Consider the following 25,850-nt stretch of genomic DNA (forward strand, 5'->3'; position numbering starts at 1 on the left):
AAAATTGGGCGAAAAATTAGTTATTGTACTTAAAACGGCTTATATCTGAGAGCACTATCGGCTCTCTTTCTTAAACCAGCCTAAATCGGGTATTATAAAGAGATTAGCACGACTTGGTGCGTTTTACTTTTAACAAAATTGCAAATTTTCATTTGGGTGCTAAAGCAGCTAACTTCAGTCATGTTCCGACTTACTTGCGAGCAAGAAGTTGGCTTTCGTGGAGCCATTTGAAGATAGATCGTTATTGCAAGAAGGAAAACATGAGTATTGAATAACTTTTAAGCAAATAAAAGCATATTTGGATTTACTTCTTTTTAGCACAAAAAATCAAACGCAAAATGAAGTGATGTAATTCGGATTGCCTCGTTTTATTAAAAATAATCCTTGAATACTTGGTGTTGTATTAAGACTTGCATCATTTATTATTTTTATTATTCGCTACATTTTGCTACATTTTTAATAAAGTGATATATATATGCAATGTTTTTTTTTAAACCTTAGCAATATTATTTAAATATATAAAACAAAATTGGTTTATTAGAAAAAACTGCAAGTAGACATTATATACAACGTTAGGAATTATAAAAAACATAGAAACAAAATTAAATCCTACCAAATAATTCAACGGAAACGAGAAGTGCTAATTACTTAAACTTTAAACTCGATTTGCCAAAATTCACGATTTTTGAGTTAAGACCGTTTATTACTAAGCATGCGATGTGTTGAATAGGATTTCGTACCTTACCCTAATTAAACATAGCTTCTTTATCTTTGGCAACTAAATGTATTTTATTAGGGTACTTAGAAGGAAAAATATAAAAGTAAACGAAATTTAATTTTATTGTTTTTTATCACAGCCTCCGAAAACGGAACCTTTATTAGAATAACGTTGTTGTCCGTCCATTCTTCTGTTCCACTGGAAGTATTTTTAACCTCTTCACCGCCATAAAACAAACGAAGTGACGTGCGTTGTACGCCACAGAAAAACCAGCAACAAATCAACTTGATTTTTAAGTTCATTGCAGAAGGATTAGGGTAAGGCCGCGAATTTTGACCAATGTGACATAGAAATAACATAAAATACGTGACCGTTACCATAAAACGTAACGCAAATTTTATAAAGCCTAGATCAAACTGGTAAAAATTCCCATTAGATTAAGTATGTATGAAAAAAAAACATCTAATATAATAAAGTGAAGTTTTTATTTTACTAGAACTTTCTGACGATACTGATCTTAAATCTGTCCTATATGAGATCTATAGAGCTAAACATGAGAATGTGGAAGTAGAAGTACCCTCTAGTTGACGAACATCTTTCCAAAAGTGTATCTTTACATGCCTCTCTAACACTGACAATAAGGTGCACATTTATAAGCATAACGAATTTGGATGTGGTTTTTTTTTATTCGACTGGATGGCAAACGATCAAATGAGTAAGAGATCACCACCGCCCATAAAAATCTGCAACACCAGGGGTATCGCAGACGCGTTTGCCAACCTAGAGGCCTATGATGGGATACCTCGTGCCAGTAATTTCACCGGCTGTCTTACTCACCACGCCGAAACACAACAGTGCAAGCACTGCTGCTTCACGGCAGGATTAGCGAGGAAGATGGTGGTAGCAATCCGGGCGGACCTTGCACAAGGTCCTACCACCTAGTTGTGAGCATGCTTGTGACTTCGACTGTACTAGCTATTAAATACCTCAAAGAAATGGCCAAAACCCTAAATCACAGGTTTTACCAATTTAGGAAGTAGTATCTTAGTTAAGTGGACAATGTAAAAAGATGTTTTTGGAAATAAATTATTATGATTATTAAGTTTAGGTAACAAATGAACTAAGTAGGTAAGTGAATCTCTCCGTTTGTCTCTCACTTTAAATACGCTATGCATGTAGCAGGACGTGAACACAGAACTCGCCACAATTCTCTTGTGCCGATCCCTGCACCTACAGATTAAAATTTATTTAACTTCAAAATATCCATCTAACTAACTTACTGTGCTGTAAGTTAGAATTTTTCTGTGTGAACTTCCCTTTACCACATTTTTTCGTTACGTTATGTACAAAATACGTAGCATTTTGTAAAAATGTAACGTAATCGTAACGAAAGTGTAACGTATTTTATACAAAAAATCGTTTATCATGGTGAATAACGACATTTTGAACATAATAACACATGCCACTTACATGGAAAAGATTACCCTATCGTATGAAAAAACAACCAGTTAAAATAATCACTACTTACCCTTAAAATCGAACAAGCACTTTCGACGTTTTTTCGAAAAAAAAACCTCCGCGTCACTTTTGATGGCTGTTTGTCAACAAACTGATGAGATTTATTTATCTCATCGATGTTGCCCTATTAGAGTTATTGTTGCCAGTGTACAAAAACAAATTTCTACCGAAATTGGCGTTAAAGGTAGCTTAAAAAAAGCGTCACCTAAGTATTCGTAAACGAAAGTGGTTTTTTGGCACGTTGAAAGAAATAAATATAAAACATGAAAATTATTTGATTATCATGATTCCGCAATCGGTAGGACTATCGTTATATCATAAATTTCGTTAAACAAAATCATGATCATGAGAAGTTAAATAGCATGAAAATAATAAGGTATTAAGTACTCGTGGTCAAAAAAAATAGTGAATTTTCGTTACGTTTTTGGACGGTAATATATTTTTATATTTTTTTTTAAAAGGGTTTAAATCAATTATCTCATTTGCGACCTTGAGAGTTTATATCGTGTCATATAATAAAAAAAAAATTAAACCTCTAGGTGTTATCAGTTTTTTTTTTATCAGCCTTCAAATTTTAAACGTCCAAATTGGTCAAAATTCGCGGCCTTACCCATTAAGTAGTTTTGAGTTGAATGTCGGTCATGTGGGTCTATATTGGAATCCCTAATATCTTTTGTCCTAATTGTTTGTTCCCTAATAACATTGGTCATAATGATCTTTTGCCATAACAACGTATTCCCTAATGTAAATGCTATAACTTTTTTTACCCTAGTATTGTATGTTCTAATACTTATGTGCACTATCGTCTTTAGTACTAATGTTCATATGTCCTAATAGTTATGTATCCTAATAGTGAATGCCATAATCATGGAACTATATTGGAATCCCTAATTTCTTTTGTCCTAATTGTATTTTTCCTAATAACTTTGGTCATAATGATCTCTTGCCATAACGACGTTTGCCCTAATCTTTATGACTAATGAACGATATGTCAAAAGCGTTTAGGACAAAATTGGTATGGCACTTGACTTTAGGACATACGACGGTATGGATCGAGACCGAGACCCGTATAAAATATACCTAAACTTGGAATGTTCAGTACAAAATACGAAATCCTTAGCAAAATATTACTTATTTTTTTAATAGCTACGGAAACCTATTTCGAGCGTGTCCGACACGCTCTTGGCCGGTTTTTTACAACAAACCTCAGCTGCGCACGCAATGATTAAGATGATGAAATAATGCTCTTAACTTAGATCTCGTAGACGTTTCCATCCACACTCGCTGCGACACATCATTAATTCACCCCGAAAAGATTCCCTTCGCAATCTCGGCTCAACCACCCTGTAGATGGAGCCACCCCTTCACTTGAATGGAGATGCGCGTGAGGCTTTGATAAACATGTTCCTGTTTCGTCGTGATATCATTATCTTAACACTTTCACCGCTTACACGGGTCGATGCGTCCATGAATTTCAGGTAATGCACAGATTTATTTATTTATTTCTCAGTTAAATATTACAGCATTAACCCCACCGTCAACATCTTGTTATTATACTGTGTGAACCATTATTATAGTTTTATATGCGAACCAGCTGCCTTTCATTCTACTTCAATATCGTCATCATCAGCAGGAGCATCAGCTCAAACAATGGTCCTTCGTAGATAGCATTAAAGCAATTACAATACAACAGCATCCAAAAAAAAAACAGAGAATAGTTAAAAAATAGCAGCGATGAACATTTGAGTTGCAACGGCTATTCACGAATAAACGGTACCTATCAATAACTTGCATCGGCACGAAAACAACTAGAATCAGTAAAGATCGTTTTTTGTTGACTGTGCTTGTATTGTCACCCAAACTACATTTTGCATATCAAATTTCAAGTCAATGCCATTAACCGTTGAAGAGTTCCGTCCTGTGAAGACGATTCTGGCCGGACTATAAGGATGTCACTACCAGATTATTGTATTGTCACGCAATTTACATAAGTATACCAAATTTCAAGTCAATCCAACTACTGGAAGTTGGTCGAATTTAACTTGCAAGATTTGATTACAGACACACAGAGACAGACAAAGGGACAGCTGAAACTATATTGAAGCTTATAAAAACATATATCAAATATTTCTAAGCAGTTTTACTATGTCCGTGTGATGAGTCGGTTTCCACCAAGCAACAACACTGTTAAAATCCGATTTGTAAACAGCAGCAGACCTTAGGAAAAAGAAAATAAAGTTTTTTTTTTATTAAACCTTATGAACCGATATGAGGAAATGGTAATATCGAAGGCGCAGTCAAGGAAACTGGATCGCGTACCAAGGAGGGACCTTTTAATTATCAATTTCGCTATGATTACTTTATCAGATGTGTAGAATATATCAACATGACACCAGTAGCACAAAGGTTCCACCCTAGCTCTAGTACGGGATTCGGTTTCTTTGAAAGTGAAAAATTGATTATTTCCCTTATTAACTAGTCTACAATTTCCTTTTTTCTTTGACTGTGTCTATGCAGTTTTACTGTCAGCGTGAAGAGGCTGTTGCCTCTGGGCAAAAACACACTGTCAAAAACCTAAGTAATTATCATTAGGCGTCGTATTTCTAAGTGCGCAAGGCGTATAATCGTGCAGAATGCGGTTTTTCAAGTGATTAAGTGAAATTAGCCTGTCTTAAGTGAAATATTACGTATATTTTGCAGGTAAAACAAGTATAGCTTTGTCTTAGTAATGGTGCTGTTTCTTAGGCCATTAGCTGAATGTTTAATGGCTATTTATTAGATTAACTTGCTTCTGTTTATGTTCAACACCTTGTACTTGCAAGAGTTATGTAACGTTTCTGTTAAAGTTTAAAATAGGTGTAGAGCGTCATCATCATCAGTATCAGAGGGCCACAAATCAGAACACAAAGTGTCGGCAGGTCTTCCACTACGTGGACTGGCGACATCGCCAGAGTTGCGGCCAACCGGTGGATGCATCTAAGTGGGAGGATTTCGTTAAACAATTAACGTCTTTTGCTAAGCCAGGCGTTTTCAACCTTTTGGTTTTAATGGCACACTTCGTTCATCAAAGTTTCACGGCACACCCACCTTTAAAAAATAGTCAAGTGCAAGTCGGACTGGCGCATAGAGGGTTCCGTACAGTTTTTTTTTATTCGACTGGATGGCAAACGAGCAAGTGGGTCTGAGATCACCACCGCCCATAGACACCTGCAACACCAGGGAGATTGCAGATGCGTTGCCAACCTAGAGGCCTAAGATGGGATACCTCAAAAGCCAGTAATTTCACCGGCTGTCTTACTCTCCACGCCGAAACACAACAGTGTAAGCACTGCTGCTTCACGGCAGGATTAGCAAGCAAGATGGTGGTAGCAATCCGGGCGGACCTTGCCCAAGGTCCTACCACCTGCAAAAGTATACTCATAGTATGTACAGAGCATGAATGAGTGCGTGTGAGCTAACTTTAGGGGCGGCAGACGTGAACTTGCCTTCGAAATCCAAAAGCTTAATGGTTACTTGATTTGAAATGTATATTTCAGAACTAAATTATTGTTATTAAGTATTATTCTAAAATTTATTTGGAAGTGTAGAATGCTTCCACTGAACTTAGATATAGTTTAGATATAGTTAGTGTTTAGTTTTGTAACTAAGGGACCCCATACATCCCTGTATTACTATTTTTTTATGTATTTTTTTTCTCTAATCGTATACTATAGTTTTAAGTATTTTATTTGTAATTATATTATTATGAAAAAATGACTTTCTGCCAAGTTTCTTGCGGCGCATTCTTCTTGGCAATGATGGTCTTTACGAAAGCGCTGGTAGTATAAAAATGACGTGTAAAAGTTTTCATTGCGGGCTATTTACTGAATAAATTATTTGAATTTGAATTTTGAATTTGAATTACACATAATGGACAGTTGTTTTCGTAGGTACTGCTTATTATTAAAATATTATTAAAATAGCTATTAAAATAAATGGAATATCTGTCTTGCTCCTCCGCCAAGTAGTGAGGCCAAGTCGTGCGAAACAGCTACGTTTTAGTTGGAAAAACATGAAAAAACATTTTAACATGGACCTCCGCAAAGTAACGCCTGAATCTATAAAGTATTTAAAACAGCTATTCATGGTTTCAATGCACCTAAAAATATACGTGGCATGGTTGAAAAGGTCTGTGCTAAGCAATTAATATGTTAGGTTCAACAACTTTCTTGGTGAAAAAAGGTTGAAAGTTTTGATTGCTTTGCGAGCGACGCCGCCGGCGAAAGCTAGTAGTTTATAATTGAGTTAGTGGTTAGATGGTCGTCTAACAGGCGGCATCGGGAGGTCTACATTACAGCCTAAGGCATTGGAGTAAATCGTAATGACTTTCCCTTTGAAAAGGTTCTATGGTGGCTCACGAACTAAAGTCCTTGGCCGTACGTGCTTACTATCATACCAGCCTATATAATGTCCCACTGCTGGACACAGACATCTCAGAATGAGAGGACTTGTAGTTCCCACGCAGGCCCAGTGCGGATGGAAACGACACACAGCATTATATTGCTTTGCAATTTTGCGCAGGTTTTCTTCACCTTAAAGCTCGTGGTAAATTGATAAATATGGTTTGAAATAAAGAGCCACTGTATAGTAATACTATATTTTTTAAATCCTGATCCTAGCCGTTAATTGCCTTTTTACAGTGCTACTTACACGATCACCTAACAGCGCATCAAACACTGAATCTCATTACCCGTCTAAATAGCTTTAATACATTATGCAACATACCTGATTACCTACCGCTGCATATGCGAAACGCGTCGACGATATTAAATCCCATCATTAGTCATGGACGCTTTTACAGGATAATCCAGCTCAAACCAGTTCAGCGATTTGCGATGTTATCCTCAAAACTCACCCTTAAAAGCTCGCAGGTAAGCTCCAAAATTAAATGAGGTGGGTAGTTCAGGGGTGGAACGAGTACTGTGACCACAGAGATGGTAATGACAGTTTAGAATTGCAAGTCATCGAAATATTTTTGGAGTCTGAAGTTGACGATAGAATGGTTTGTAAAGTGCTCAATAATGCAAAGTTGTGGCTAAACGTTTGAAAATTACGCATTTTAAATCAACATTTATACTCATCAAACTCATCAAAAGTGCGTAGAGATATTTTTTATCACTAGAAAGTTTTGAACTTTCAGTATAGGTAGTGCTACGGTCTGGTGCCTTAAGGGCTAAAACTGGGCCTTAAGGGTCTGCGAGCCTACTAAATGCAAAACACGTGTTATCTGGTACGTGTCTTTAATGAGACTGCCAAATAGAACATACAAAATTATTCAAATTGGTAAATAAGTATAAAAACATAAATTCACATAAAAAAGGTTGTGCCTTCGGCATAGGTATATAGGTAGGTATATTACTGCTGAGTCAAAACATGAAATTTGTCTAGCGATAATGAACCCCAAGTTTTTTTCACTTTTTGAGGTGTGTAGGTACCTATTCTACCCACTTTTTGAGGTGTGTCCCTATACTTAAAAGTCATCTATAATATAAAAGTGAACCGCCAGAATGGGACAAAAAAACGAGACACCATTTTGACACGTTTTTCCCAAACGACGCATTATTTCTCTGGAAGTTTAAAGCAATTCGATTTTTGGACCTTGGGAATCGCGAAAAACTTGAGAAAATATGATATTGGGTGTGTACATTTTGTACATTAAGCAAAATAAAATCACAAGTTCGAATTTCGAGCCAAAAACGAGCGATCTATTATCTATGCCAGTGTTGCCATTCAGAGAAAAAGAAATCTATTCATTATACTGCATTGCAGCCTGTAAAGCTCTTTACCCATTCATTGCCGCGCGCCAGATAACGCTGGGCTTAAAGTCATGAAATTTGGTATGTACATAGCTGGATGTCTAAAATAACACATAGGCCACTTTTATTCCAATATTCCCACAGGATAGTTGTTCTTAACACAACACCTCAATGAACATTACGATATAAATTTAGGGATTTCCCACAGGAATTTTGTAAAATCCCGGAATTTCAATTGTAACTACCAGATCGAATAGTTTACGCGTGCGAAGCCGCGGGTAAACTCTAGTAATGTAATGTTTTCCATAATGATAATTTTTCATACTTAATTCGTTTTCTAGAAAATTATAAATAATTCTTGATTGTTTTATTAATAAACTTAGCTAACCTAAAGAATTCTACAGAATGACCATTTTATATGAAATAACTTTCTGATTTTTTTTATGGCAAATGATTATTATAAGAAACATCACATTATGACTTAAGCCGCGTTCACATCTGTCGTGATGTGTTGTGATGCTCTCTCTCTCTTTCTCTCTCTCTTTATATATATATCCCTACTAATATTATAAATGCGAAAGTAACTCTGTCTGTCTGTCTGTCTGTCTGTCTGTCTGTTACCCTTTCACGTCGAAACCACTGAACCGATTTTGATGAAATTTGGTATATAGGTAGTTTGAACCCCAAGAATCAACATAGGATACCTTTTATTCCGGTAGAGGGCGCAACCGCGCGATAACCTAGATCCGCGCAGACGTAGTCGCGGGCATAAGCTAGTATATATATATAGCTTTAATGCGACACAACACAAGCCGTCACAACACACTGCATTACAGAAATGTAAACGTTATTACACACGTTTTAAAATATTTGGAGCAAAGATCACATCACAAGTAAAATAATGCTGTAGCCTATGATTAAAATGTTTGACAAAGAACAATGCTTTGAAAGCGTGTGGGCACACTACACTGATCCGATTTGCTGTTCTCTGCAACTATCACAAATAACATGTCTGAATAACTATTATATAATCGAATGCCTACCTATTTTAACCGATCGCTCGTGAAATGAGAGTTCCTATGATCTAAATTGAATAAAAGATGAGAGAAAGGAAATAAATGAAATCAATTTGTCGCCTCATACACTACGACCACAGAGTACATAATAATAACTAAGATTAAATAACACTGAACCCTTCATAATTGTGATCATCGTTCAAGCCTGTACAATACAAGTATTTACTACTGTTAGTTATTATTATTATTTTTCTATTTATGATGGTGGTAGCATTCTACACTTCCACTAGATACAGTTACATAATATGTTTAGTTTTGGTTTTGTAACTAAGGGACCCCATACATCCCTATATTATTATTATTGTAATTTTTAAGTATTTTATTTTGAAAAAAATAGTTTCTTGTGGCGCATTCTTCTTGGCGTTGATGGTATTTCCGAAAGCGCTGGTAATATAAAAAATACGTGTAAAAGTGCCCATTGCGGCCTATTTACTGAATAAGTGATTTGAATTTTGAGACACAGGCCTCCACTTAAAATGATAATTTTACAGTTTACACCGCATTCAAAATGTTTGTCGCTCGGGACTCATCGGTTTTCTTCGTTTTCCTGGATATTCAAATGAGAAAGAAGAAGAAATTCGATCTTTTGTATAAAAATATATCTTACTTATTACATTTATTATACCTGTATTATATTACTAGCTTTTGCCCGCAGCTTCGCTCGCGTTAAATTTGGAGTAACATACATTTACTTTCTGCGATCATTTTTTCGTGTTTCGATTATTTTTTCGGAGGATTACATGGAAATGCAAATACGGACAGATTTTCTTTTAGACAGATGGTGCAAATTTTGTAATATAAGTTTCTAATAATTACAGTTACGCAAATAGGGCCATTTTGAAGTGAAAATACAAATCCCATTTTTTCCCTATCCCGTGGGAATTTTGATAAATTCTGAAAATTGTTTTTAGCTGTTACTATTACCTACTTGTTCGTCAAATTTGAAGTCTCTAATAATTATAGTTACGGAAATAGGGTCATTAATTAAAAGTGAAAATACAAATCCCATTTATTCACTATCCCGTGGGAATTTCGTAAAATCCTGAAAAGTATTTTTAGCTGTTAGTATTACCTATTTGCACGCCAAATTTGAAGTTTCTAATAATTATAGTTACGGAAATAGGGCAATTTCGAAGTGAAAATATAAATCCCATTTATTCCCTATCCCGTGGGAATTTCGAAAAATCCTTTCTTAGTGCGCGTCTACATCTATTAAGGAACATATATTCCAAATTTCAAGTTTCTAGCCCCAGTGGTTTGGGCTGTGCGTTGATCTATAAGTCAGTCAGTTTCTTCTTTTATATATATAAGATATAATTTGTATGGATAGATGGATGGATGTTTGTTACTCTTACACACAAAAACTACCGTGCCATTCAGATAATTATGTACCTTGGATTAATATATAGGCTACTTTTTATCCCGAAATTATTTATGGTTCCTTTGGGATCAAAAAGTTTTTAACTACTACTACGACTAATATATTTTGCATGAGTGAAGTCGCGGGAAAAAGCTAGTAAGTTTATAAATCGATTCACAATTATGCTTCAATCAAAGTAAAAACCGAAAATAACTAAATTAAGGCTTATTTGGCCTGAATTAAAACACAGGCCGATTTAAAAATCGAAGTGAAAATGTTATTTTTGAAACACGGCAGTTCCGTGGCACGATATCTTGCGTGCATCTCTTTCCATTAGCCGATAAATAAGTATTCAGCTCTTATGTATACATAGCCCAACAATTCTCGTAACCCAGTTCGAAAGACTCCATCTGTGTTTTGATGAAGGAAAAAGTGTTGCTGCAAATTGTAAACATGAAAAAGATTTTGTTCATTGCAGCAAAAGTCTAAATATTTCTACTTCAAAAGTAATAATTTTAAGCAATGACTTTAGTGTGAAATTATCATGGTTTTCTGATATGCTTTTATTGAGCATTAACAAGAAAAAGTTACTGCCGCAATTTGTTAATAACTAAGTAATTACCTAAAGGACTACGAAATTTTGAATTTCTACAATAAAAGAAAAAACTCTCCCACCGAAACGAACAAACAATAATTATACACTCGAGAGCAAAAGTTTCGGGTCACTAACATTTACTTCAATATCTTGAAAACGAATAAAGCTATCGTATTGAAATAAATTGAACCTTATAGACAATTTAATAATCCTTGATTACACGTATAAAAACTTATTGGTTGACGTAAAGTAATGCCATTAAAAAAGTTATAAACAAAATGATCGCTTTTTTCTCAAATTAGAACTTCTAATTTTCGCAACTGTCTTTGCTTTTGTTTTTGTTCTGTCATAAAATGTGTTTATAAGAAGTGCCCCAAGTATCCAATAGTCATTATCAAAGTAGTAATTATGTCACTCACACCCGAGGAATGAACGAAAATCCTCACGCTGCTGGAAATTGGGACAAGTCAGCGAGAAACTGCAAGAATAGTCGGTGTATCGTTGTCTACAGTCCAGCATGTTCGCCAGCGGTTTCTAGAAACTGATTTGAACCTACGCAGACCAATAACAGGCAGACCCAGGTGTTTAACGGAACGGGAAGATCGATATCCAGTTAACACTATGCTGCGAAATCGATTTCTTACGGGAACAGCACTGACTCAACATTTTTTAGGGCTTGGTGGAAGCAACCCTAGTGCTTGGACTGTAAGACGGCGACTTGCTGAAGGTAATTTGAAACCATTTAGACCCGCAAATGGTCCGGAACTCGAGCGGCACCATCGTATAGCAAGACAAATTTATGCACGCGAACATTCAGATTGGGCGATTGAAAATTGGTCAAATGTCACATTCTCGGACGAATCAAAATTTATGCTGTATAAAAACGACGGAAGGGCAAAGGTATACAAAAGACCAGGAGAATGATTAATGCAAGCCTGTATTGAAGAAAAGGTGGCATAAGGTGGTGGTTCGGTTCTCGTCTGGGCTGGAATTTCTGCGGAAAGCCGAACAGAGCTAGTACTGATCGAAAATGGTACTCTTAATGGCGTAAGATACGTGGATGAAATCCTTACCGACCACGTCGGTCCATTTATGGCAAGACTCGGTGAAAATGCTATCTTTATGCACGATAACGCCCATCCCCACACTGCTCTTGTAGTGGAAACCTACCTCGATGAGGTGAATATTCGTCCCATGGAGTGGCCAGCACGTAGCCCCGACCTTAACCCGATCGAGCACGCCTGGGACGAGCTCGGACGACGTGTGCGACAGCGAGATCCTCCTTCAATTGCGCTTCGTGACTTGAAACATGCTTTGGTAGAGGAATGGGAAAACATTCCCCAACAGTGTTTCAGAAACTTGGTGTACAGCATGGCGAATCGCATTGAAGCAGTGAAGACAGCACGTGGGGTAATACCAAGTACTAAACTGCGTTAAAACTACTTGTAAATATAAAATCTTAAATGTTTTCAGTTTTGGTTTTGCAAGCAAATTGACGCCATTTTTAATTTGTCGTTTTAAACAAAATAAAACAAATGATTAGTAATAAATGTTATGCATTTTATTTTAGTAACATTAAATTGTCTATAAGGTTCAATTTATTTCAATACGATAGCTTTATTCGTTTTCCAGATATTGAAGTAAATGTTAGTGACCCGAAACTTTTGCTCTCGAGTGTAGTTCTGTGTTTCCTTTCTAGCATGATCTGCTTGATGAAAGCAAAAACTATTAATATTGAAATAAATAATTAAATATTTATTTTACAGCAAGAGAAAAGAACTATTCAATCATTTTGTGCTTAAATATTGTAATGCGGTTGCTTAATAGTTTTTTTTTATTACATAAAACTGACCGTACCCGTATCTCACCTGATGTTAAGTGCAGATGAGACCAAAGATGTATCTCACTGGTTCAGTAACAGCCTATGTATTCACTCTAGCCTCGAAGAGCCCTAGATTCTATTTATGCGAAAATACAGACGACGGGAGCGAATTCCACTCCTTAGAATTCCTTGAAAGATGAAGCAAACCGAAGGTGCGGGCCGATGGAACACTGACTACATAAGAGTGAAGACGCTCCCCCTGCCTGGAATGGAAGGCCGTTGGCAAAATGGAGATGGAGGAATTAGATTATGGGGGATTAGTTTCATTAATAATCTATTATTAGGTAGGTACTAGTTTTAGGCCAACCTTATCTTCTTGCATAAACGTAGCTATCATAAGGTCGCGGACACAAAACACAGATAGTTCAGAAGTCAATCTCCTGTATGTACTTCACTTTTCATACCTACGCTCGGCGGTCGCTCTAAGGTTGTCAATGTTGTTGCTCCATTATTGCACAAAAAAGTTCACAAACGTGTGTCTCAAGCGGATGGCACTCGCGCTTGCACTGGTCTCAACCGGTCCGAGATATCGTGTCCGTGAGCAGTGTCTATGTGTGCGTTGCTCGAGCGCACTTGTATGGAGATTGACTTCTGAACTATCTGTTTTGTGTCGCGGGTGAGCAAAGTAATTTTTTCAGTTCATTCAACCTCATCTGTTAAAAATAGAGTATCTAATTCTAGTTACTGCGACAGAAAACTTTTTAAAATGGTCTGATTACTCAAGCCTTTTACATGCATTATGTAGAAGAAACAGTTGAGCTCAAATTAGAATTCAAAATAAATGCTTCATGAGTTCTGCAATTATTCGTCCAATCTTGTGACTGACGTTACATTACAAACATGACTGCTTCAATGCCACAAAGATACATGTCACAGTTCGTTAATTATCAACAATAAATCTTATTATAACTGACAGAAGATTTGATTTCAGTTAACGTGATACTCCAATTAAATACGTTTAGATGGTATATGAACTTACTTAACCGGTTGCATTTGGAATAGTAATGATTGTGTTTGGTTGAATTAAGTCCAGACTTTAATTTAACTTGTGCTTTTTGCAATAAATAAAGTATCAAAACTTGCATTTATCTTTTGTTTTTTAGAAGCTCCGTGGATAATTCTTTTATCGCGAAACGCGAGAATTATACAGTTTCCCGAAATAAAAATCGTAGTTAACTAGCTGTTGCTCGGGACTTCGTCTGCGTAGAATTTGTTTATCCCGAGAGAACTATGCAATTTTTCGGGATAAAAACTATCCTATATCCTTCCCGGGGACTCAACTTTTTTTTTTATAATTATTGTTTCGTAGAATAATCAACACACGGAACACTTACTTTGAAGAAATTTGTAGCATTGATTTTTGTTACAAATAAAACTCATTATTTAGGTATTCATATCATAGAGTGAGAAATCAAATATTCTTTATTCTTATATTATTTAGTTGATATAAAACTTATTACCAAGAAAAACATTGCATGTCGTGGTAGTTTCTAAACGTTTCAATTCATACCTGCGACAAAATGTATACCCTCCTATAACGGTACGATTCGCTTTCTGGTGGGGTCGCAGTTCTAACCTAACCTAAACTACTTTTCTGGTAGCTATTCGCTTTCTGGTGGGATCACAGTAGTTCTAACCTTACCTTACCTACTTTTCTGGTAGCGATCCGCTTTCTGGTGGGGTCACAGTTCTAACCTAACCTAACCTAATTTTCTGGTAGCGATTCGCTTTCTGCTGGGGTCACAGTTCTAACCTAACCTAACCTTCTTTTCTGGTAACGATTCGCTTTCTGGTGAGGTCAAAATTCTAACCTAACCTAACCAAGTTTCTGGTACTGATTCCCTTTCTGGTGGGGTCACAGTTCTAAAAAAATAATCTTTAATAAATAATTGTATAGTTTGATGCAATTGTTAAATTAAAAAAATCACTATAAAATTTTGTTGAATTATTTTTCTGTTATTTATCTTTCATTCAAGTAAATAGTAATTTAAACAATGATATTCGAAATAAAAATACAAGGACCATATATTATATGAAACTTTTTCTGCGAAATTAAATTTTGTAAAATTTCTGTCTGTGAAAGAAGGGAAAACTTATTTTTACTCACAAGTTTATGAACTCGACTGTATTATTAATCTCAAGATCAAGCTATGAACATAACAATCACTATGATAAAATTGATAAATTGTCACACACATACTTATACATATATGCACATAAGCAGACGTACCTTTAGGTTTATAATATTAGTACAATTTCGTTCAAGCATTAAGTTTAGTCGTGGCTCATACGTGGCGCACACACAAAACTCGTAACATAACAGCGTATGAAAAATATCAACGACATGTCGAAAGTTCACTGGCACAACAGATCCAACACAAACTCAAACAAAACCTCCCGGATGAAAATAAAATTAGTCACAACTAAGAGAAACACTCCAATTTATTATCTGTTCCTGAACGGAATACTAAAACATTGGCTGGAAATAAAGACAAGAAGAAAACAATTGACCCAATAACAAAGGGTCGGGGTCGGAAACAGAAACGAATGTTTAGCGTTGACTGCTAAACGGTCGCTAACATGAGATTTATTTGGCCATCCAACGCCGCCGCCGCACGATGATGTAGGGCCTAGTAAGGGATAGGATACTAGCGGAGCTTAAAACTAGTCGTTGGAGGGTGAATGAAGCGCTTGAAGTGTTCCTACTTGTTCGTAAAATGACTTTACGCGTATTGTACATTAACTACAGAAAGATTGAAACGGCGAAAGTTACAAAAATACTTTGTACTTACATAATTATAGTACGTGACTTTATTGACTTGAAATTAAGGTTGTGTATACAATTAACTTAAGCCGTATCGATATATAGTTGACTGTACGCGTCAAAAAGAATACAATACAATGACTCTTCATTGACTACCAAAAACATAGTTAGCTGTACAGAAAACATATTATGTATATCGAGATTTTCTGAGATAAACCAAAAGGCTTACTTTTAAAGTTTACTTTTATATTATTTTTAGTCGGATCCCTCTGGCTTCTTACTTAGGTAGTAATTCTTCGACCTTAATCTTTCATCATCTGATCCTTAAAAGTCCTTCTTCTCTGATAATCGTTTGTCAAAATTAAAAGTTAATTCTTGTACCAAACACAAAAGTTCATCGGCGAAACTGAATGTTTCACCGTTGACATGGCAAAACAAATCATAGCAGAGAAAAATAGCAGAAAGGATTTTCAAGTTCCATGGTCAGTAATTTCAGTACACCTTCGCTGAGCCCCAAACTTAAATACAAAAGGCGAGAAACTTTGGAAGTGTTAGCTATATTTTGATAGATTTTGGAAGGTTCATTTTGATCTTGTACTCCATTGTTGCTCCCGGATTTTAACATATTAATAACGTCGTGAACATCGTGACTATCAGTAGAATATATCATATCGTCTATGTTTATACACAAAATATTCTCGAACACATTCGCTCTCATTTCATTCCAGCGCTTCAGACATTTCGAATGCATAATATCTGCACTAAATGACTTTCTGACAAGTTTCTTGCGGCAAAATGTTGTTGGAAATGATAATTTTACATTTTTAAGGTTCTGTAAGTATCTCAAAAAGAAAAAATCCCGCTCAATGGACCAAAATGAAGTGGATTTATGCGGGGCAGGTTCCAAGAAAGACGAGGTGAATAACACTGCTTTTATTAGTTAAAATCACCTTTTGTAATTAATTGACAATTATATAATGAAGAGCGACGTTCATGGCTCGGACGACATGAGAGATAGAGAGAGAGAAAGAACGTCCGTTCTTATTCGGAACACTTGGAAGCAAAATAGTTCCACGCTGTATCCCTTTTCTATTTTTTAACATGTTTTGCGTTCCATTTCTGACCGCCATCGCCATACACGGCAGTTCATCAGTCCGTACCCGAGGGTGACGCTACGTCAGTATAAATCACCCTACGCCATAATGCTGGCCCGCATTTATTTGTTCCGGCTTAACAGAACCATGTATTTGGCAAATCAAAGAGTTTTTCATTTACAAAATAACCTTTCTATGTCATTATGGGAGCGTTTATTCCGTCTGATTTTCGTGGGCACATTTTTGTTGAAATGGTAGAAGATTCTGTTGCAGTTTTCAAATTATCTATTAGAAGTACAGGACGTGTAAAAAACAATCGAAAATGACATCAAATTCTACAGCTCAATCATAAAAAATGTGACCAGGAAAATGAGGCGGTTAAACGCTCGAGTAATGACCCTTTTATGACCATTTTCTGATCTGAGACAAAACCAGTCACAAATTATATAGTAATAAATTAGTAAGCTTTATTATCAGTACCTGGGCGACCGAGCTCCGCTCGGGATAAAACTCAGTAATCAGCGTTTTCCCAGAGATAAGACCAAGCTAGATCGATTTTTAATCCCCGAAAACCAAATTTCATCGAGATCGTTGGAGCCGTTTCCGCGATCAAATTTTGCCCTTGATATCCCTGAACAATTTGTAAGATTTTTGAATTTTAATTATGAATAGTGAATTGCAATCGTAAATCGTACTTGGAAAGTAGGTATTACTTTCCAAGTTTTTCCAAGAATATTATTTATCATTCGTTTGCAATAAATATTCTACGGCATATCAAAAATGAAAATTCATGTTTTTTATGTTTAAATCTCAAGGTAGTATCTTACTATCAGTCTGTTAACTTAATTATTCAATATTAAAAAGAGAACCTTTGGAAAAGATACAATCCTTAAAACATCTTTTGATCTTACCATTGTCTCCAATTATTCACAAGCAAACTTGACTTAAAAAACCTTTTCTTTACTTATAAAGTTTAATCCTAACAGGTTAGAATCACAATGAAATCTATTTACGAGTAGGTAAACAGACAAACAGAGAAGTCCAGTTGACAAGATAAACGTTTCATTTTTTTAAAGATAAAATGAAAAATAAATGAATAAAGATAAAGATAATATTGAAATCAATGATGTTACAAGTTTAGTAACCAGCAGTGGAATAATAATATCATCATCTTCATTCCAGCCTGTAATTATAGGTTGAAATGAAGAGGATGATTATTATTGTATTACTTATTCTGCATCAGTATAATCTTAGAGAATACTTAAATAAATAAAATTCTTAATAAATTCACAACGCATTCAGCCCCGATGTCTTTATAAACCAGTGCAGTTACTCCGCTCCCGGCGATGGCCGGATCTACGGGGAATACGTGCCGGGATTCAGCTAGATCTAATAAAGCACAGTCCTTGGTACTGGGAACCTTAACGAGTCATTTAGTCGTTCAACTTCAGCAGTGTGTGTTTCGTACGCGTGAAAATTCCCGTGGGAATTCCCAAAAGTTACGTCGTAATTTCATTCGCGTTGCTTTAAAAAGCCAGCACCTAATTCCACAGACCTTATATCGAGATAGACGAAAAGAGCGCTTCAAACTGTATGAGAAACTAGCGTGTCGCATTTTTCGTACCTACGATGAAGTCACGAGCGAGATTCAGTGATGGGAAATCAAGACCGCGCGGAACCGATTAACTCTTATTTAACTTTTACGGTTGGATGTTTCTTAGAACTTATGGTTTCCAAAGTAAGCCATTTTAGGGTTCCGTACCCAAAGGGTTAAAACGGAAACCCTATTACTAAGACTTCGCTGTTCATTCGTCCGTCTGTCACCAGGCTGTATCTCATGAACCGTGATAGTTAGACCGTTGAAATTTTCACAGAACGTATAACTGTGGCCGTTATAACAAAAGATTGGCATCGACTTCAAACTTGGTACGTGTATGTACTTTGGATGACTATACAATATACAAGTATCAAAATATACAGACAGCAAAAAAACAACTTGTATCAAATTGTTTATTAAAGACGCATCGTCTGAAGTTCTTTGATCTAAATGTTCGGTCCAATGATTGTTTAACATCTTTTTTCCAGTTGTAAATATTACCTAAAATCTTTAAATGAACTACTTAGATTGGTAGGTAAAAACGGATTTTTAGGAACACAATATTTTAAATTAGCCTAATTTAAAAATATTAATAAAAGTAAAACAAACTAATAACTTAGATAACTGTAACTAAAAGAAATTTGAAAAAGTATCCCCCCGCGGCATGGACCCAACGATGCTGGCAGCATTTCCTCGCTGTTTATTGTTAATTGTTTATTATTTAAAACAAAAATGTTGGTACTGTTTCACGCGTCTTTACAAGTCAAAACCTTTCTAAAATCATATTACTATGAACTTCGCATTTCTGATATCCAACCTATCATATATTCCCAGCAACAAGCCAAACACATTCATACCTTCTTTCCCGATCCTGTGCAGAATAGGAATTCATTTTGTATCAGAATCGAAATGCAAGCAATATGTCGAACTATATGTAAAGGTTTGTATTGACAAGTGGAACATCCGAGCCGAGAGATAGGAAATGACAGGGGCTCTAATGAAAATAGATGCCAAAAAGGGGTTTGGGAAGTCAGTTCTTATGCTGACGTGGACACCGTTGTGTGCCGTTTCGGTTTTAGGAAGTTTGGGTTATTTTGGTTGGTGATATTATAGAATAAAGAATATGTACTACGACCCGGAACCTATCGCGACGATAAATTTAGGTACTAACGTTCTGGTTGTAGTATTCACTATGACTGAAAATTCATGACACTAGCCTTTATTTTATAACCATTAAATTTGTTATTGAAACGGAAATTTTAGAATTTCACAAAAGTTTACGGTTGTTTTCTACAACATTTAATTTCTCTGGACCTAAGTCTATGTATGTAAACTCTTTATTGTACAAAATAAGTAAACAAACGCACTTTAAAAACAATGAGATATAACAAAGGCGAACTTATCCCTTTATGGGATCTCTACTAGTCAACCTTTTTCTTAGTGGTTGTAATTTCGGAACTTTACATCGACTTCATTAAAATATCAGGATACATATTTAGTCCATAATATTATTATTTCAGAAGTTAATTTTGCATTTTGCCTACGGACTTCCAGGCGGGGGGAGTGTCTTCACTCTTATATAGTTAGTGTTCCATTGGCCCGCACGAAGTGGTTTGCTTCATCTTTTATTATGCGAACTGCGAAGGAATGGAATTCGCTCCCATCGTCTATATTTCCAGATAAATACAATTCAGGGCCGTGGTGGCCTAGTGGTTTGAGCTATCGCCTCTCAAGCAGGGGGTCGTGGGTTCGAACCCCGGCTCGCACCTCTGAGTTTTTCGAAATTCATGTGCGGAATTACATTTGAAATTTACCACGAGCTTTGCGGTGAAGGAAAACATCGTGAGGAAACCTGCACAAACCTGCGAAGCGATTCAATGGTGCGTGCGAAGTTCCCAATCCGCACTGGGCCCTCGTGGGAACTATGGCCCAAGCTCTCTTGTTCTGAGTTGAGGCCTGTGCCCAGCAGTGGGACGTATATAGGCTGGGATGATGATGACAATTCAGGGCTCTTCAAGGCTAGAGTGACTAGGCTGTTACTGAACCGGTGAGATACACCTTTGGCCTCATTCACACACACACACACACACACACACACACACACACAAAGAACTCATGATGTTAGTTATAGGTAGAGTCATTCACGATGACGCGTGCCGTGATTCTTATTACAATGTCTTTAATGGCTAATTTTGACAAAATCACGCTTTGTGGATGGCACTAGGTAAAGTAGGAAATCAAGAATGTAGACTATAGTAGTAGACTGCAGACAATAAATGTAAAGTATAGAATGTAGAGCATAGAATACTCTTCTTAAACTTAGGTACGGTCAAGGACTATAATTCATGAGTTACCAACGTTATAGTGACATCGCATTAATGAAAAAGAAAAATCGTACAATGACTTTGTAATGTAGTGGCTCATGAAAAAGTTCTTCACCGTACATGTATTTATGATGAAATACCAAACACCATAGACGTGTAATAGGTAGTAATAAATGAGTAATTTTTTGCCGCAAATGACACGGATTTTGTTCTTGCTTGTTTACGGTGTCGAAAGTTCTCAAAAAGTTAGTATAATAACCTCGTTTGAAGCGTGATAACTTCGCGTCGTCTAAGCGTAGAAAATACGTCGTGTGACCGCCAGTTGTATTGGCAGTTTAAACAGTTCAGTTCTTACGGATTTTTTGCCACGCATGGAAAAATTATCTTTATAAACATATAATAGAATGGCTCTTTATCGATAACCGCATTAGTAAGCTACAGAGAACACGTACTTAGAGAGTAAACTACAAGGTAACCAATATGGCCTTATTGCTTTAGGGTGAAGCAATGCCACTGTCCTATGGGTCTTATGTAGCTGAGTTAGTGAGATAAAGTGGGCCTTTAGAAACAACACTTCAACATTGAAAAAGACTTACACTATGAAGATGTTCTTACACTTAGGTACCTTTTTTAATTTATTTCACTCCGTGAATCGAATGTGTTAATTTCTCTCTTGTTCTCTTTATTATTTGGGTATATGACATTAAAAGACACTCGCATGTCATAATCCTCGCACACGAAGCAAATCAAAGCCGGCATCCAAAAAGGTGCTGATTCTGAATTTCATCAGGTACACATTCGGGTTGCGGGTCACGGACCACCTTTACGTTTTGTGTCGCCTTATTATGTAAATGACACTGCCACTTCCTACGTTCGAACATTGTGTTTTAACTCGTGCCCTCTACTTTTCTGCGCCATTTGTTTCCCATTTTTACTCGGATGCTTTGAATGGGTCAGGGGAGAATTAGGATGCCGAAACAGTTCCGCTCTTTCGCTGGATTAGTTTATGAGCGCTTCCAATGCCTTTTTAGAAAAAAGTAGGTACTGTACTAACCTCTTGTGTCCGTTGATTCGATGCTGGCAGCATAGTTCTAATTTTAAAATAATAATAGGAAACGGACGCAAGGGTGTTAAACAGAAGACTTGTATGCTAGCTGCCAACGTAGGAACGTGATCTTAAAATATACAAAAAATAATAACGAAGTGTTTTTCTTAATAAAATAGGGAAATATTAAGCTAGTGGACCGTCCGTCCACTAGCTTAATATTTCCCTATTTTATTAAGAAAAACACTTCGTTATTATTTTTTGTATATTTTAAGATCAAATTGTAGTGGACGGACGGTCCACTAGCTTAATATTTCCCTATTTTATTAAGAAAAACACTTCGTTATTATTTTTTGTATATTTTAAGATCACGTTCCTACGTTGGCAGCTAGCATACAAGTCTTCTGTTTAACACCCTTGCGTCCGTTTCCTATTATTATTTTAAAATTAGAACTATGCTGCCAGCATCGAATCAACGGACACAAGAGGTTAGTACAGTACCTACCTACCTAGTTACCACTGATTTTCGAGTTGTTATTGTCTTTATGACAAGACATATAATGTGATAACTGTTGAGATATTTTTAACCCCGACGCAAAAGGAGGGGAGTTTGACCGCTATGTGTGTCTGTTGTCTGTCTGTCTGTGGCACCGTAGCTCTTAAACGGGTGGACCGCTTTGAATGAGGTTTTTTTTTACTTGAAAGCAGGTTTTCTAGCAATGGTTCTTATACAAGTTTTATCAAAATCAGTTCAGCAGTTTTTGAGATATTTATATATAAAAGAACTTTGAAGTGAGAAATTCGGGGGTTTTCCAACTTGTTGTTGGTTAGGTAATTGACGTAGTGAAAGTTCACGTGAAAATGCTGACTTAGCTGTCAATAACTTTGTGACAGTCAAAACTTATATGTCTCTATGAACACTCGGCCCGTGTAGATATCTGCTGCTGACTGGACAGTCGAGGTTTAGTCTTTCATATAAAATTGTTAGAAGGCATATTGTGACCAGAGGCCGTATTGTCTAACGTATTTTGTCCTCGCGATCGCAATTAAATGACAGATTTTGCATACAAAAACTGTCATTTGATTGCGATCGCGAGCGTTAGAAACGTTAAGTCAACGGCCTCAGGTACTAAAGTGTAAAGAAACTTTAACCTCGGCTGTGTATAAAAAAAAACATTTTTCTCCTTTCTCTCATATTTAACTTTAAGTACAAGTTTGAAGTCGATGCCTCAGCACGAGCCAGGAGAAGTGATAGAAGCCCGTCAGGTAGACGACTATAGGTCCACTCCTGTTGGCTAGTGCTGAGGCACCGACTTCAACCTAGTACCTAGATTAAGGTTAAATAGGAGAGAAAGGAGAAAAAGATATATTATTTTTTGCTTTTCGGTATTTTCGGTGGTTGAATTTTTTTGTTAAAAAGTTTTTAGTTTATACTTTTTTCCACCCTTGGGGTATTTGTTTTCCTAATTTAAATAAATTTTCAAGGTATACCCTATCCAATAAAAAAAGAATCTTAAAAAGTTATGTCTGGTCATACATACAATGAGTGACTGAACAATCAATAATATCCCCTATTTTCCTACTCTGAGGGTAAGACTTTTTTTTTCAAATTTACATGGGACCACTCTCGAGGTATACGTTTTTTAATAAAAACCGGCCAAGAGCGTGTCGGAAACGCCCAAAATAGGGTTCCGTAGCCATTACGGAAAAATTAAGTAATATTTTTCTAAGGATTTCGTATTTTATACGGAATCTTCCAAGTTTAGGTATATTTTATACCTAAACTTTAGGTTTATACCTTAGGTGGCTATTTACTCTTAAACTACTAAAAATTCTCAAGCAAACTTAGCCGTTATAGTTTTCCTTGAAAGTTTGATATACTTACTATCATTCTGAATTTTTTCAAAATTTTCAACTCACCGGTTTAGATTTTAGAGGGGGGACGCTCGATTTTAATGAAAATTTGCACTTTAAAGTTGAATATTTCGACAGACAGACAGACATGGCGAAACTATAAGGGTTCCGTTTTTGCCATTTTGAACCCTAAAAAAGAATTAAGTATTAAAATCGGACTACTCTGTAAAAAGTTATGCATAGTCATGCATAAACAAAATATATATTATTGACTTAGAATCTCCTCTGTTTTTTTGTCGGTTAGAAAAGAATCATAGTGGAAGTAGTACTTAAAAGGTTCCACCCTGATACATGAATCAGTTTGTTCGACTGTACACCATGAAGTAAAGTTATTTAAACAATTTGGGAACTGTTTATTTAATAAGCAACTTCTGTCAACAATCACATATTTCATCTTATTACATCATCATATTTTTTTTCAAGTGTTTTATCACACCCTGCCAAGCCTCGAGGTCGCAGCCCAATGCGTTGGTCTGACCAGATTCGCCCCGCTCTTGACTCTACAGTTCATAACGCTCTCCACACCGCCAGAGACAGAAATAGATGGAAAAAGGTTCGTGCGAGAGAAAGTGATTCAGAAGGTTGGTCCCTGGCTACTGAGGAATACTACACAAGGAGGAGGAGAATCAATTTAAGGTCTGAAAACGGATCTTGTTTAAGAAAAACTAAATTTAAAAAATCAACTTAGACTTCAAGCTGGACTAGACCAAAGTTATTCCAAATTGTCCCCGAGGTTTAACTCCGTCGGCAGGGCCGCGAGGGATAGAAGCAGATGAAAACAAATAATCCATTTCAAGTGTAGACCGCCCTTTCATGACCATGATCCTCAGTCATGAGGGAACGACTAAGCAGATATCCTACTTCAAGGAATGGACCGTAAACATAAGTAGTTGGTTAGCAAGTGTGGTTGAGGAAGCAAGATTGATTTTAGTTCTTAGCAAGCGTGTCGTCAACGTAAATTAACGTATAACCACGGTGTTAAAATTATCGTTGCACTTAAGTGCAAAACCTCTTAGATGGCCTGGTTAATAGCAAGCTATTAATAAAACTCTAAATTACCCGCTTTAAGAGCCATGATAAAAATGTGTCGCAAAAATAAAACGTAGTATTTGTCACATAATTTAATTTTTAAGACACTTTTTTTTACTGTTTCTTTTTGAAAATTTATGTGCATATGAAGTCAAATATGAAGTCTATCTAATTACTAAAAGTGGGTAATATTTCACATGAAAGATTTGCAGACATTCCTATTTAAATGCTTTGAAGCTTGTAAAATATCAGAGTGGATTTGACTGATAGCAAATCAAAAGCAATAGATACCAATTTAAATATTGTAGATTTCAAGCTCGTATTTGAAATATCATACTGGTTTGACAGATATCAAATCCAGAGCAACAGATATTAAGAATTCCACAAAATAGAAAAATATTTTTTAATACAACAGTTCACAAACCAATAATTAAAATCAGTTGTTATCGAAACAAATACCTACGTGGCGTGACCTAAACGCAAACGGGCAATAAACGGTAAATAAAATGTTGAAACGTAATATAACTTAACAACTGGGTTCTCAGTAACAAATACGTTAACGATAGCAAACGGAGCAATTTGTCGTCGGAACAGTGGCATCGTATTCAATGAGGAAACACTTAAGTGCTTTCACTTATCTAGTTCAATATAATACTAGTTTTTTTAGTTTTTAGGGTTCCGGAGCCAAAATGGCAAAAACGGAATCCTTATAGTTTCGCCATGTCTGTCGTCTGTCTGTCCGTCCGTCCGCGGCTTTGCTCAGAGACTATCAATGCTAGAAAGCTGTAATTTTGCACGGATATATATGTTAACTATGCCGACAAAATGGTACAATAAAAAAACAAAAAAAAAATTTGCGTACGTAACGTGGGGGTGATTTTGTTTTCATACAACCCTTTAGTGTGGAGTATTGTTGGATAAATATTTTAAAACCATTAGGAGTTAGCTAAGACGATTTTTCGATTCAGCGATTTGTTTGCGAAATATTCAACTTTAAAGTGCAAATTTTCATTAAAATCGAGCGTCCCCGCCCCTCTAAAATCTAAAACGGTAGGTGGAAAAATTTGAAAAAATTCAGGATGGTAATAAGTATATAAAACTTACAAGGAAAACTATAACGGTTAAGTTTGCTTGAGAAT

At 36.1% G+C, this 25,850-nt stretch overlaps 2 long non-coding RNA genes across 2 annotated transcripts in view; one reads left to right on the top strand and one right to left on the bottom strand.

The window, feature by feature from the left end:
• LOC141434775 (uncharacterized) overlaps positions 1-21,922 on the top strand; it is a 113,664-nt gene extending 91,742 nt beyond the window's left edge. Inside the window, exon 2 of the long non-coding RNA XR_012452096.1 lies at positions 21,765-21,922. This is a non-coding gene — a long non-coding RNA (uncharacterized lncRNA). The remainder of the gene's footprint in view (positions 1-21,764) is intronic.
• A 189-nt stretch (positions 21,923-22,111) lies between these two features.
• The window catches only part of LOC141434776 (uncharacterized), a 249,464-nt gene continuing 245,725 nt past the window's right edge, over positions 22,112-25,850 (bottom strand). The window contains exon 2 of the long non-coding RNA XR_012452097.1: positions 22,112-22,269. This is a non-coding gene — a long non-coding RNA (uncharacterized lncRNA). The remainder of the gene's footprint in view (positions 22,270-25,850) is intronic.

This window comes from Choristoneura fumiferana, chromosome 14 (genome assembly GCF_025370935.1).
Source record: "Choristoneura fumiferana chromosome 14, NRCan_CFum_1, whole genome shotgun sequence".
In the NCBI taxonomy this organism is placed as follows: domain Eukaryota; kingdom Metazoa; phylum Arthropoda; class Insecta; order Lepidoptera; family Tortricidae; genus Choristoneura; species Choristoneura fumiferana.